This window comes from Aquarana catesbeiana, linkage group LG09, assembly GCF_042186555.1.
Source record: "Aquarana catesbeiana isolate 2022-GZ linkage group LG09, ASM4218655v1, whole genome shotgun sequence".
NCBI classification, from domain to species: domain Eukaryota; kingdom Metazoa; phylum Chordata; class Amphibia; order Anura; family Ranidae; genus Aquarana; species Aquarana catesbeiana.
In genome coordinates, this window is record NC_133332.1 from 124,746,732 (window position 1) to 124,760,432 (window position 13,701).

Below are 13,701 nucleotides of genomic sequence, written 5' to 3' on the forward strand. Positions count from 1 at the left end.
ATTTTGCACTCTCCAGTTTAGTAAATCAACTCTGCGACAAGGCTGACCAAATTATAACTATAATAAATGGTGAGAAATACATTGCCATTAACTAACTAAAACAAAAATGTCATCGAGTGCACTCTGCACATACACCCCTTTAGTAGGTGGGTGTACATGTTCCTGACAAGGGGTAGCACTGCAGGTGCAAAGTACCTGGCATGTAATTGTCAGTATTAGTGAGCTATCATTGTGGCCCAACTGTAAGCTGGTGTACCTGACGCTGACCCTTTAAGACTGTGCACAAGGGATGGCTGATGAGCTGCTAAGTAAGAAATAGTTTCAATAGGCATTAACTGAGACCAGAAAGAACTCTCTTGACGTCCAGGCCATAGCCGAATGACGGCTACAGTGCGGACCTCAACTTCCGGGAGGCCGTCATATGACGGCCTCCTCTTTCCTCGCTCCCCGTGCGTGCTCACGAGCACGCATCTGGGAAATTATGTGTTGGCCATGTCCCTTGGACACAGCCAATCACAAATTGCTGTAAATGGCCAATCACAGCGGCCATTTACAGTGCGATCGGCGTGGCCAATGAGCGATGATCTCAAATGTAAACATATGAGATCATCTCTCATTGCCGACTCTCTCTCCTCACACAGAGACCGCGTGTGAGGAGAGAGAGCATCCAACAGCGATCTGTGAGTGAAAAAACACATAATACAGTGCAAACAGTGCCTACAGTTCCCAAACAATGCCCCATCAGTACAGTGCCCACCTGTGCCAATCGGTGCCCACCTGTGCCAATCTGCCATTGGTGATCAGTGTCCATCTGCACATCTTCACAATCAGTGCCCACCTGTGCCACCTCATCAGTGCCCACCTGTGCCACCTCATCAGTGCCCACCTGTGCCAATCAGTGCCCATCTTTGCTGCCTCATCAGTGCACATCTGTGCAATCAATCAGTGCACATCTGTGCCGCCCCATCAGTGCCCATCTGTGTCACCTCATCAGTGCACATCTGTGCCATCTTATCAGTGCACATCTGTGCAATCAGTGCACATCTGTGCCGCCTCATCAGTGCCCATCTGTGCCACCTCATCAGTGCACATCTGTGTCACCTCATCAGTGCACATTTGTGCCATCTTATCATTGCACATCTGTTCCGCCTCATCAGTGCCCACCTGTGCCACCTCATCAGTGCCCACCTGTGCCACCTCATCAGTGCCCACCTGTGCCAATCAGTGCCCATCTGTGCCACCTCATCAGTGCACATATGTGCAATCAATCAGTGCACATCTGTGCCACCACATCAGTGCCCAACTGTGCCACCTCATCAGTGCCCATCTGTGCCGCCTCATCAGTGCCTACCTGTGCTGCCTCATCGGTGCACATCTGTGCCACCTCATCAGTGCACATCTGTGCCACCTCATAAGTGCACACCTGTGCAATCAGTGCACATCTATTCCGCCTCATCAGTGCCCATCTGTGCCACCTCATCAGTGCCCATCTGTGGCCCCTAATCAGTGCACCTCTGTGCCGCCTCATTGGTGCACATCTGTGCCACCTCATCAGTGCACATCCGTGCCGCCTCATCAGTGCACATCCGTGCCGCCTCATCAGTGCACATCTGTTCCACCTCATCAGTACACATCTGTTCCACCTCATCAGTGCCCCTCTATGCCACCTCAGTGCCCATCTGTGCTCATCAGTGCCGCCTCTTCAGTGCCCATTAGTGCAGGCTTAGCACACACCTGTGTAGTCACATCACCACCAGCAACCATGTCCAAAAGATGCTTTTCTGCCGAGGAGGTGTACCAAATACTTTCCCAGGCTGACGAGAGCAATAGGGAGCTCTCTTTTTCGGATTCCCTTTCAGACTCCGACTCTGAGTCGGATGTAAATTATGAGCCAGTCCTCAGTAGTGGAACACTGAGTGACTCAGAGGAGGAAGATATTCTGCCTGCCAAACAAAGGCATTCTGGTGAGGAGGCAGTGGCATCCACCAGCACCGCAGTGCCATCCACCAGCACCACAGTGCCATCCACCTGCACTGCAGTACCTCAGCAAGAAAGGACAAGGACCCATGCCAGCCTTCCCTATGCCCTTCAGAACCCCTTGTGGCTTCCTCCTAAACCAGGAGAAGCCAACTTTCCCCCTTTCACTGCCCAGCCAGGAGTCCAGGTGGACACAGAGAATTTTTCCCCAATAAATTTTTTTGATTTTTACCGAGGACATGCTATCAACAATTGTGGCCCAGTACAACCTTTATGCACAGCAATTTATTTTAAATAATCCAACGTCCTATTATGCCCGTCCCTATGAGTGGAGAGACCTAACGGTGGAGGAGTTGAAGGTTTTTTAGGCCTCACATGGGACTCACCAAAAGAAACACTTTGATGTCCTATTCGTCAACCCACCCCATCCACCACATGCCAATCTTCTCCAAGATAATGCCCAGAACCAGATACCTCACAGGCTTTTCAAAATTCGGCCACTTCTAAATTATTTTTTCTGAAGTATTCCCCCAACTGTTTACCCTGGCCCAACACATATGTGTGGATGTTAAATTTAGTGGCAGGCTTAAAATCAAACTATTTATTTCCAGCAAAAGGGCCCGCTATGGGGTGAAGGTATACAAATGATGTGACTGAGTCACAGGGTACATATATGCCTTCAAAGTGTACAAAGGGAAGGACACCCAGCTGCAACCTCCTAATTGCCCAGACTACTTAGGATCAAGTGGGAAAATTGTTTGGGACCTCATATACCCCTTACTGGAGAAAGGCTACCATTTATACGTAGACAACTTCTACACATCTCTGCCCCTGTTCCACAACCTTCACCGGAATAAGACACCAGCATGTGGCACAGTAAAAAAGAACCAGAAGGGCTTTCCTCAAAGTCTTGTCAACAAGAAGTTGAGAAAATGAGAAACGGCAAGTCTGCGAAACAAGGAGATTTTGACAGTGAAGTGGAGGGACAAAAGGGATGTCTACATGTTGTCTTCAATCCACAATGATACCTTAGTGGAAATCCCCAGAAGGAATGGCCCCATACAAAAACCAAAATGCATCTATGAATATAAATTGTTCATGGGGGGAGTCGACTTCAATGACCAAATGCTGGAACCATACCTTGCCACAAGACGGACATACCATTGGTATAAAAAAGTCGCAATTTATTTTTTTTAATTGACCATATATAACTCATATGTAATTTACCACAACTCCACCCAAAACCCCAAATGCTTCCTTGGCTACCAGGAGGAAGTTTTCACTGCCCTTTTATTCTCGAACGGCCCACCAGAAAATATCCGATCAGATGTTCTTAGTCGACTCTCCAAACGCCACTTTCCCGATAAAATTCCTCCCAAACCAACAGGCCAACAACGTAAAAAAAAATGTAAGGTGTGTACCAGAGGAGGAGTCAGAAGAGACACATCTTTTTATTGTGCACAATGTCCTTCCCAACCAGGCCTCTGCATAGGTGAATGTTTTCGCCGTTACCTTACTTCAATAAATTATTAGTGAAGTATGGTAAACGTAATCCTCAGTTCCTGCCTTCACACACCTTCACACCTCTTATGCCACTGCCTGCTCTGTAACTGACCCTGGCTTGTTATTCGACCACGCTTCTGTCTGACGATTCTGTACATACCTCTGCCTGATCTGGAACTGACCCTGGATTGTTATTCGACCATGCTTCTGCCTAATGATTCTGTACATACCTCTGCCTGATCTGGAACTGACCCTGGACTGTTATTCGACCATGCTTCTGCCTAACAATTCTGTACATACCTCTGCCTGATCTGGAACTGACCTTGGACTGTTTGACCATGTTTTTTGCCTGCCTCATGGACTGATCTTGTACCCTGTTACTGGACTAGTGGAATTCAACACAGGGGTCTCACATATGTGAGGGGCTCCAGAATTGTTTTTCTTGATGAAGAAAACATTTTTTTTTTGTTTTCTCATTCCTAGATTAGGGTCTGGAGACTCGGAGGCTTCAAAGAGATTTGGGTGGAAGAAGCCTCTACCCCTGTCCCCATTCTGTCCTGAATGAGGCCCTACTTCTGCCTGCTGCTTGTAGGACTTACTGCCATTATGTCTCTGTCTGTTGCACTGACCACACCACATGTTCCTGCCTACTACTAGGACCAATATTTTTGGCACTGCTGACAATATCTCTGCCTGCACTGACCCTGGACTTTATATGGACAGTATCCCTGCCTGCTGCCTGGACAATTGTGTTCTCCGTTGTTGACCATGTCCCTGCCTGCTGCCTGGACCAGTGCTATCCTCCTCTGTACAACTGCAACCACAGGTAATCTTTTGTTTACACTTTGCTCAGCATAATATATTTTGGGGTGTAATTCTTGGTATGTGCATGCTATGTGTCCCTGGAACATGTTTGATCTCTGTATGTGGCCAGGCTGTGTAGAAGTCTCACACATGTGGTAACACCATACTCAGGAGAATTAGCAGAATGTATTTTGGGGTGTCATTTATGCTATCTAAATGCTATGTGTTGGAGATATCTTATAAACGGATAACTTCTGGAAAAAAATGAGCCATTCAAAAGACTCATTATGCCTCATAGATTATATGTTGGGGTGTTAGCTTTCCAAAATGGGGTCATTTTGTGGGTGTTTTCATTGTCCTGATGCTCCAGGACTAGGGATGAGCTTCGTGATTAAGTCGTACCCATGTTCGACTCGAACATCGTCTGTTCGGCCGTTCGCCGAATTGCGAACGATATGGGCCGTTCGCAACAAATTTGAGTGGCGCGTCATGGCCCATAATTCACTACGGCATCGCAGTGCATTGCTGGCTGATGATTGGCCAAGCATGCACTATGACCCGCATTCTTGGCCAATCACAGCGCTGTCTGTACAGAGAGCTTTAATTGGCCAAAGACATGGTCAATTTGGCCAATTATGGCTCAGGGGGTTTAGTACACGCCCCACACTATATAAGGGTGCCTGCACGTCGGCCCTGTGTAGTGTGTTCCGGCGTTGAGAGACAGAGACAGAGAGACAGTGTCATTTGATTTAAGTTAGATTATGCAGGACAGTCAGTCAGTTAGCTGCATTTACAGTGAATTGTGTATGTGTATATATATATATATATATATATATATATATATATATATATATATATATATATATATGCATCCCAGGTGTTGTATATATGTATATGTGTATATATATATATATATATATATATATATAAATATATATATATATACACTGTATTCAGTTTAGCTAGATCTGTTCTTGTTATTCTCTTCCTACTTACAGGCAGGGGCAGGTGTTGTTACAGTATTTACAGCTACCTGAAGAAAATTGCTGGTGTTCTTCTGATCCTATTAGTACCACAGTCAGGCAGCTACAGTATTTACAGTTAGTGTAGTGCGTCCTCTGCACAGTGTTCAGCTAAAGCTACCTGTAGAAGACTGGTGGTGTTCTTCTGATCCTATCACTACCACAGGCAGCTACATTATTTACAAGTTAGTGTAGTGTGACCTATGCACAGTGTTCAGCTAAAGCTACAAGTTAGTGTAGTGCGACCTCTGCACAGTGTTCAGCTAAAGCTACAAGTTAGTGTAGTGTGACCTCTGCACAGTGTTCAGCTAAAGCTAAAAGTTAGTGTAGTGGGACCTCTGCACAGTGTTCAGCTAAAGCTACAAGTTAGTGTAGTGCGACCTCTGCACAGTGTTCAGCTAAAGCTACAAGTTAGTGTAGTGCGACCTCTGCACAGTGTTCAAGCTAAAGCTACCTGTAGAAGGTTGATGGTGTTTTCCTGATCCTATCACTACCACAGGCAGCTACATTATTTAAATGTTAGTGTAGTGCATCCTCTGCAGTGTTCAGCTAAAGCTACGAGTTAGTGTAGTGCGACCTCTGCACAGTGTTCATGCTAAAGCTACCTGTAGAAGGTTGATGGTGTTTTCCTGATCCTATCACTACCACAGGCAGCTACATTATTTAAATGTTAGTGTAGTGCGTCCTCTGCGCAGTATTCAGCTAAAGCTACGAGTTAGTGTAGTGCGACCTCTGCACAGTGTTCAGCTAAAGCTACAAGTTAGTGTAGTGTGACCTCTGCACAGTGTTAAGCTAAAGCTACAAGTTAGTGTAGTGCGACCTCTGCACAGTGTTCAGCTAAAGCTACAAGTTAGTGTAGTGCGACCTCTGCACAGTGTTCAAGCTAAAGCTACCTGTAGAAGGTTGGTGGTGTTTTCCTGATCCTATCACTACCGCAGGCAGCTACATTATTTAAACGTTAGTGTAGTGCGTCCTCTGCACAGTGTTCAGCTAAAGCTACAAGTTAGTGTAGTGCGACCTCTGCACAGTGTCCAGCTAAAGCTACAAGTTAGTGTAGTGCAACCTCTGCACAGTGTTCAGTTAAAGCTACCTGTAGAAGATTGGCGGTGTTTTTCTGATCCTATCACTGCCACTGGCAGCTACATTATTTACACGTTAGTGTAGTGCGACCTCTGCACAGTGTTCAGCTAAAGCTACCTGTAGAAGGTTGGTGGTGTTTTCCTGATCCTATTACTACCGCAGGCAGCTACATTATTTAAACGTTAGTGTAGTGCGTCCTCTACACAGTGTTCAGTTAAAGCTATGAGTTAGTGTAGTGCGACCTCTGTACAGTGTTCAGCTAAAGCTACAAGTTAGTGTAGTGCGACCTCTGCACAGTGTTCAGCTAAAGCTACCTGTAGACGATTGATGGTGTTCTCATACTAATAATACTACAGGCAGGCAGTTGATTTTGCTAGCTGCAGTATCAGAGTATATATATATATATATATATATATATATATATATCCCAGCTTAGTGCAGCTACATCTCACTGCAGGCCATTAGTATGTCTGGAAGGCCAACAAGGAGAGGCAGACAGTCACAAGCCAATAAAAGAGGGCAAGCAGGCTCTGTGTCTAGAGGCAACAGTGCTGGTCGTGGACACGGTGCATCCTCATCAGCACGTGGCCGTGGGACACGCTTGGCCTTTTTTTCGGCAGCTGGCCGCGTTGAGCCGCAACATGCGGAAGACTTGGTCGAATGGATGACCAAGCCGTCCTCATCCTCCTCATCCTCTCTCACCCATGCTCAGGGTACTTTGTCTGGCAAAGCAGCTGCCAACCTCGCCTCTTCCCTCGGCTCAATGGAATCAGTCACTCCTTCCCTAGCCCCACCATGTCCTCCTGAGGAGTCCCCCGAACTGTTTGACCACAGTGTTGGGTACATGCTCCAGGAGGATGCCCAGCGTTTTGAAGGCTTCGATGATGATACTCAGCTAAAGGAAGGCAGTAACGTGAGCCCAGACAGAGGGGGTTCCCAAGAAGGACAGCAATCTGGCAGTCATGTTGCCCCTGCTGCAGCATACTGCAGGTTTGCTCCAGTGATGAGGAGGGAGGGGATGATGAGGTCACTGACTCCAGGTGGGTGCCTAATAGGAGAGAGGAGGAGGAGGAGGCATGTCACCAACGAGGAAGGATGCCCTCCAGGGGCCAGCTTAAGGGCAGCACACTGACTGCATCACACCGCAAAGCTCCGCATGTGCAGGGCACTGCTGTCTCTGCATGTTATTCCAAAAGTTCTTTGGTGTGGGCCTTTTTTGAGACGAGTGCATCAGATCGCACCGCTGCTATTTGCAACATATGTCTCAAGCGTATCTCGCGTGGCCAATACATCTCCCGCTTGGGCACCACATGCTTGACCAGACATATGTTGACCTCTCCTTGCTCCTCATCAGCTGAGATCTCCAACCCCACTATATCTTCAGTCCTCTCTGAGACCTGCACTGAGAGGAATGAAGGTGTAGAATTAGGGGTGTGTCACAGCCAAGTACTTGTGGGCAATCTGCTATCGGTACACCGACATCAGATTGTACCAGGCAAATTTCCCTGCCCCAGCTGCTGCACCGCCGAAAGAAGTTCGCTCCCAGCCATCCACATGCCCAGCGGTTGAATGCAAGCTTGGCAAAATTGCTAGCACTTCAACTGCTACCTATTCAGTTGGTAGACTCTGCCCCCTTCCGTGAGTTTGTGGAATGTGCGGTTCCTCAGTGGCAGGTACCCAAACGCCACTTTTTATCATGGAAGGTGATTCCGTCTCTCTACCGGCATGTGGAAGGCAATGTCCATGCCTCGCTGGACAGGGCAGTCAGCGGTAAGGTGCATATTACCGCTGACTCATGGTCCAGCAGGAATGGACAGGGACGTTACCTAAGTTCCAAGGCGCATTGGGTGACTCTGCTGGGAGCTAGGAAGGATGCAGGACAAGGTGCAGTAGTGTTGGAGGTTGTTCCGCCACCCCGCCTCCAAAATGCTACTACTGGTGATTCTGACACACCTCTCTCCTCCACCCCCTCCTCTTCTTCTTCTTCCATGGCCTCTTCCTGTGCTTTGTCCTCGGAACCAGCGGTGCACCGTAGGCGTGCAAAGGGCTACGCAACTACGCAGGCCAAAAAATGCCATGCGGTGCTTGAGCTGGTGTGCTTAGGGGACAGGAGCCACACTGGGGCAGAGGTTCTGTCAGCTCTGCAGGGGCAGGTTCAGAGGTGGTTGACGCCATGCCAACTTAAGGCAGGAATGGTGGTTTGCGACAATGGCACCAACCTCCTCTCCGCCCTCCGACAGGGACAAATGACCCATGTGCCCTGTTTGGCTCACGTCCCTAACTTGGTGGTGCAGCGGTTCTTGGGCTGGTACCCGGGCTTACAGGATGTCCTGAGGCAGGCCAGGAAAGTCTGTGTGCATTTCCGCCAGTCACACGCAGTAGAGGGCCATCAATGAGTACCTGTGCGACTATGGCACCAGGACAGAGTCAGGAGAGCTTGTTTTTTTCCGCATGCAAGTGGGCCATGATCAGGGATGCATGCACTGTCCTGTCACCATTTGAGGAGGCCACGAGGATGGTGAGCAGTGACAGTGCATGCATCAGTGACACTGTCCCCCTTGTCCACCTGTTGGAGCACACGCTGCGTGGCATAATGGACAGGGCACTTGAGGCAGAACAGAGGCAGGAAGAGGAGGACTTCCTTAGCTCTCAAGGCCACCTTTATCCAGACAGTGTTCCTGTATGCCTGCCGATCACACAGGATGAGGACGAGGAGGAGGAGGAGGAAGAGGAGAATTGTGTCAGCATGGAGGTGGAGCCTGGCACTCAGCATCAGCAGCAGTCTTTAAGGGATCATTTACAGTCCCAGGAAACCCATGGACTTGTACATGGCTGGGAGGAGGTGGCTGCTGATCATGTCGTCCTTAGTGACCCAGAGGAGTCCGGACCGAATGCCTCAGCAAACCTACGCTGCATGGCCTCCCTGATCCTGCAAAGCATGTGGAAGGATTCTCGTATTCGTGATCAAAGAGAGGGATCAATACTGGCTGGCAACCCTACTTGATCCACGTTACAAGGGTAAGGTTGTGGACCTTATCTTGCCGTCGCAGAGAGAGCAGAGGATGAAACATCTTCGGGAGGCCTTGCAGAAAGGTCTGTGCAACACGTTCCCAGAGACTGGGAGGTTACAAACTCCTGTTCCTGGACAACGTGCTGCTGAGGCTTTGGTCAGTCAAAGAAGGAGCGGTGGAGAAGGTGGCCGTCTGACCGATGCGTTCAGACAATTTTTTAGTCCGCAGCCCCAAGGTATGATCGGTTCCAGCAACAATCGCCAGTATCTGTTTTACATGGTGCAGGAATACCTAGGGGCAAGATCTGACTTGGACACCTTTCCCACTGAATATCCTCTGGGTTACTGGGTCTTGAGGATGGATCACTGGCCAGAGCTTGCACAGTATGCAACTGAGCTACTGGCCTGTCCTGCATCCAGCGTTCTTTCGGAACGCACATTCAGTGCTGCTGGAGGTTTTGTAACTAATCACAGGGTGCGCCTGTCCACCGACTGACCTTCATAAAAATGAATCAGTCTTGGATCTCCACCAGCTACCAAGCACCTGATGCTGATGTAACCGAATATTTTTTTTTGAAATGTCAGATCCCTTCAAGACTGCCTATGCTAGGGGGCGTGTCTGGACGTTAAACAGGGAGGACGTGTTGGTACTGAGCTCCACACAAGTGAATCCAGTGCCATCCCTGCCTTACTCTACCCCAACAAAACTCAGTTTCAACTCATACGGCACCTGGACCCCCCCTGCCACAGTCCTTGGCAGTGAAAATTGGCTGTTTAAACCCGATCTGGGCCTGCAGCTTGGACCGCACTACAGATGCCGGCCACCATCTTGGGGCCTGCTGACCATCCGGAGGCCTCCGCTTTCTAATCCCGGGATCTGAGACTCAAACGAGCATCCTGCCCCAGCACCTCAGCGGCAGTACCCCCCGGAGGACGATAGCCATCAGAGCAGCGGTGGAAAGTCGCTCGGAGATCCTGGATAGCGGCTCCAGTTCCCTGCGGCCTGATGCCATCCTGCAGCCTGCTAACTTGGCCTGTCTCATCTCCCGGACGCAGTGAGTAGCTGGTAATATCCTCCCTCCCCCACATCTGACACCCCCAGAAGTGACTGTACACTGCTAATTGACCAGGCTCCCGTTTGTTAACCCTTAGGGGGACATTTTAGGCTTACAAGGAGCAGAGACTATCTGGTCGGCTGCCACCCTCAGGAAAGTCCCCGGCTTTGGCCTAACCCTGGAGACCAGCGGCCATATTGCTGCTCCCACTACACCCTGTCTCATACTGCTCTGCTCCTCCGGTCACTCAGTTCTTCCTCCACCAAGCTCAGTGTAAAGCTGGGTCTTTTTCTTTTACTTACACAGCCCCAGTGATCACTTCCAGCACTGAATAAGGTACTTTTTATAAAGACAACGGCCCCCGTATGGCACTGATTACATGTGAGTGAGGGGTGCTCCGTCCAGCATTCGGCCTTATAGCTCCAGATATGCTAGCCAAGACACCTAAACCCCGCTCCATACTGGGTAAAAGATCCGGGAAGGGCCTAGCACCTCACCAAGATGCCACCAGCTCCATTCAGCGTTACTTAGCTGCAGGAGGACTCAACACCAGAGCCCGAGGCAGTCAAGTCAGAGCCTCGAGACCGAGTGCCTCTCCCTCCTCCCACGCTGCCTCCATGAGAGAGAGCTCTCCTGCCTCCTCATACGGCTCGGAGCTTATGGACGATCCCGGATCCCCTGCTGGTGCAGAAATGACATCCCTGATGAGCGGTATTAAAAAAGAACTTGCAGGGATGTTCCATAGCCTGGAAAAATCCATTAAGAAAGAAATTACTGCTGTGAGAGCAGACATGTCACACATCCTGGTCAGAGTAGAGGAGACAGAACAATGTCAGGACTCACATGCATCAGCCATAAAGGAATTGCAGGAGACTGTTATCCAGCTAGCTTTTGCTCACCGTGCTTCTCTATATAAACTCGAAGACCTCGAGAACCGTAACTGCAGAAATAATATATGAGTCAGAGGGCTACCTGAAGCAACTAGAGATAATGACCTTGAGCTATCAATCGGAGGCATTTTAAATACTATACTGGGTAACCCTGTCACTGATCTACTGCGCTTTGACCATGTGCATCGGGCTCTACGACCCCGCAATGCTAACTCTGACCAACCCCGAGACGTCATATGTTGCTTGCACTACTTTGAAGATAAAAACCCCATCATGACAAAAATGCGGAACACGCCTGGCATAGACTTTGATGGGGTGGTCATCAACATATTCCCAGACCTCTCCAAGGAAACTCTAGACTGCCGCAGAGCCTTGAAGCCGCTCCTCGAGCATTTGCGTTCGGATGGGATTAAATACAGATGGGGCTCCCCTGCCTGCCTGATTGCTACAAAAAATGGCCGGTCCTACACACTCCGGTTCCCTGAGGAACTCTCAACCTTTTTACAAGATCTTAACCTCCCGCCCATGGAGCTTCCGGGCTGGCAGGACCCAAATTCTCGAGTCCCATGGATCCCTTATGGAAAAAACCCCTTCAAAGAAAAGGCGTACTTCAGTTCCAGGATCTGCCCAAAAACATGGCTGAGTTGTGCTTTTCTTTCTCAGAGCCCGCTTTACCAAAATAGACACCCAATCTTTTTTTTTTTCCTTTTTGTTTTTTTTTCTATACCAGTTTGGGTTAAATGAAGATTTTTTCACAGGACTTATATGGTTTAAGGTGTTTTTGTTCTAATAACCTCATTATTTTGACGGAGCTATTCTCCTATAGTTATACGTTTTTACTCTTTTACAGGTCGAGTGCTGGGGGAGCGCATTGCTTTTGCTCACCCCTCCCACAGTACATCCTTACAATCCTCCTGGAGTTGGTGAGTGCGAGCGGCCTAAAAGGTGATTTATTCAGTCTCTGCTCAGAGATCTGGATGGCTGCTCGCTATCTCTCTCCCCACTGGGACCACTGCAGAATTCTGCGTGATTTACATGTGTTTCCCACAAGTTTGTTAATACATAAATATGAACTCTGTATATGTTTACTCTTGTTTCTTTTTCTTATTTTCTTTCTACAAAATACCTCTACTCATTCCACCCTTCCCTCCCCCCCGGTTGGCATGCATGGCAGTGTAAGCTGAAGGGTCTCACTCTGCTGTAATAACGGCTATGATAATGATCACATCATACAATGTTAGGAGTCTCAATGTCGCCGCTAAAGGGCACCAAGTATTGCGCGAACTAAAGCAAGCCAGATGCTCCATTGCTTTTCTTCAAGAAACACATTTAACCCACACAACACCTGTCAAATTGACCTCTCCTCAATTTCCACAGTGGTTCTATAGCCTATCAGACACTAATAAAGCCAAAGGCGTGGCCATTGGGTTCAGCGGAAGTGTACCTTTTCGTTTATCTGATATGCTAGCGGATGATCATGATCACTTTCTTTTCCTCAGGGGCTTCATAGGCAACACCCAGTGTACTTTTGCAAATGTTTACTGCCCGAATCAAAACCAGCCTACTTTTTTTTCCCAAACCCTTACTAAACTATCACATTTTGCCAAGGGAATTACTATCCTGGCAGGTGACATTAACATGCCCCTAGACCCAACTACAGATACGTCCCAGGGCCGTTCTAATATATCATTTAAACACCTGGCTTTTGTTAAAAAGAGGCTTTTAGACCTTCAATTAATGGGCGTCTGGCGCCTACTTCAACCCAAAGATAAAGACTATTCACATTTCTTCACAACACACCAGTCCTATTCTAGAATAGACAATATATTCCTAGATCACTATCATCTCCCTCTCCTACAGTCTGATCACATTGGCACTGCGACCATTTCGGACCATGCACCTGTATCAATGCGTTTGACCATGCCCACTTTAACACGTCATGCTAATAACTGGAAGCTTAATGATTCTCTTCTTTCTAACCAAACCGAGGTTTCCATGTTGTCCTCCTGTCTGACACAATACTTTAAAGAGAATAAACCTTCTGAGACCTCTCCCGCGATTGTGTGGGAAGCCCATAAGGCTACCATTAGAGGTCATCTCATTGAACTTGGTGCAAGGAAAAAAAGGGAGCATGGTCACCAAATTGAACAGGTTTTGCAACAAATAGCTGACCTTGACAAGGAACACAAACTCTCTCTCCATATCACGCACCTCAAAGCCCTTACACTTAAGCGAGAGGAATTAAAAAACCTTTTTGATCTGGACACTAAAAGAAGATTCCAGTGCCTATCACAGACATTTTATGAGTGGGGGACTAAACCAAGCAAACAACTCGCTAGATCCCTGAAAGCTAAACAGTC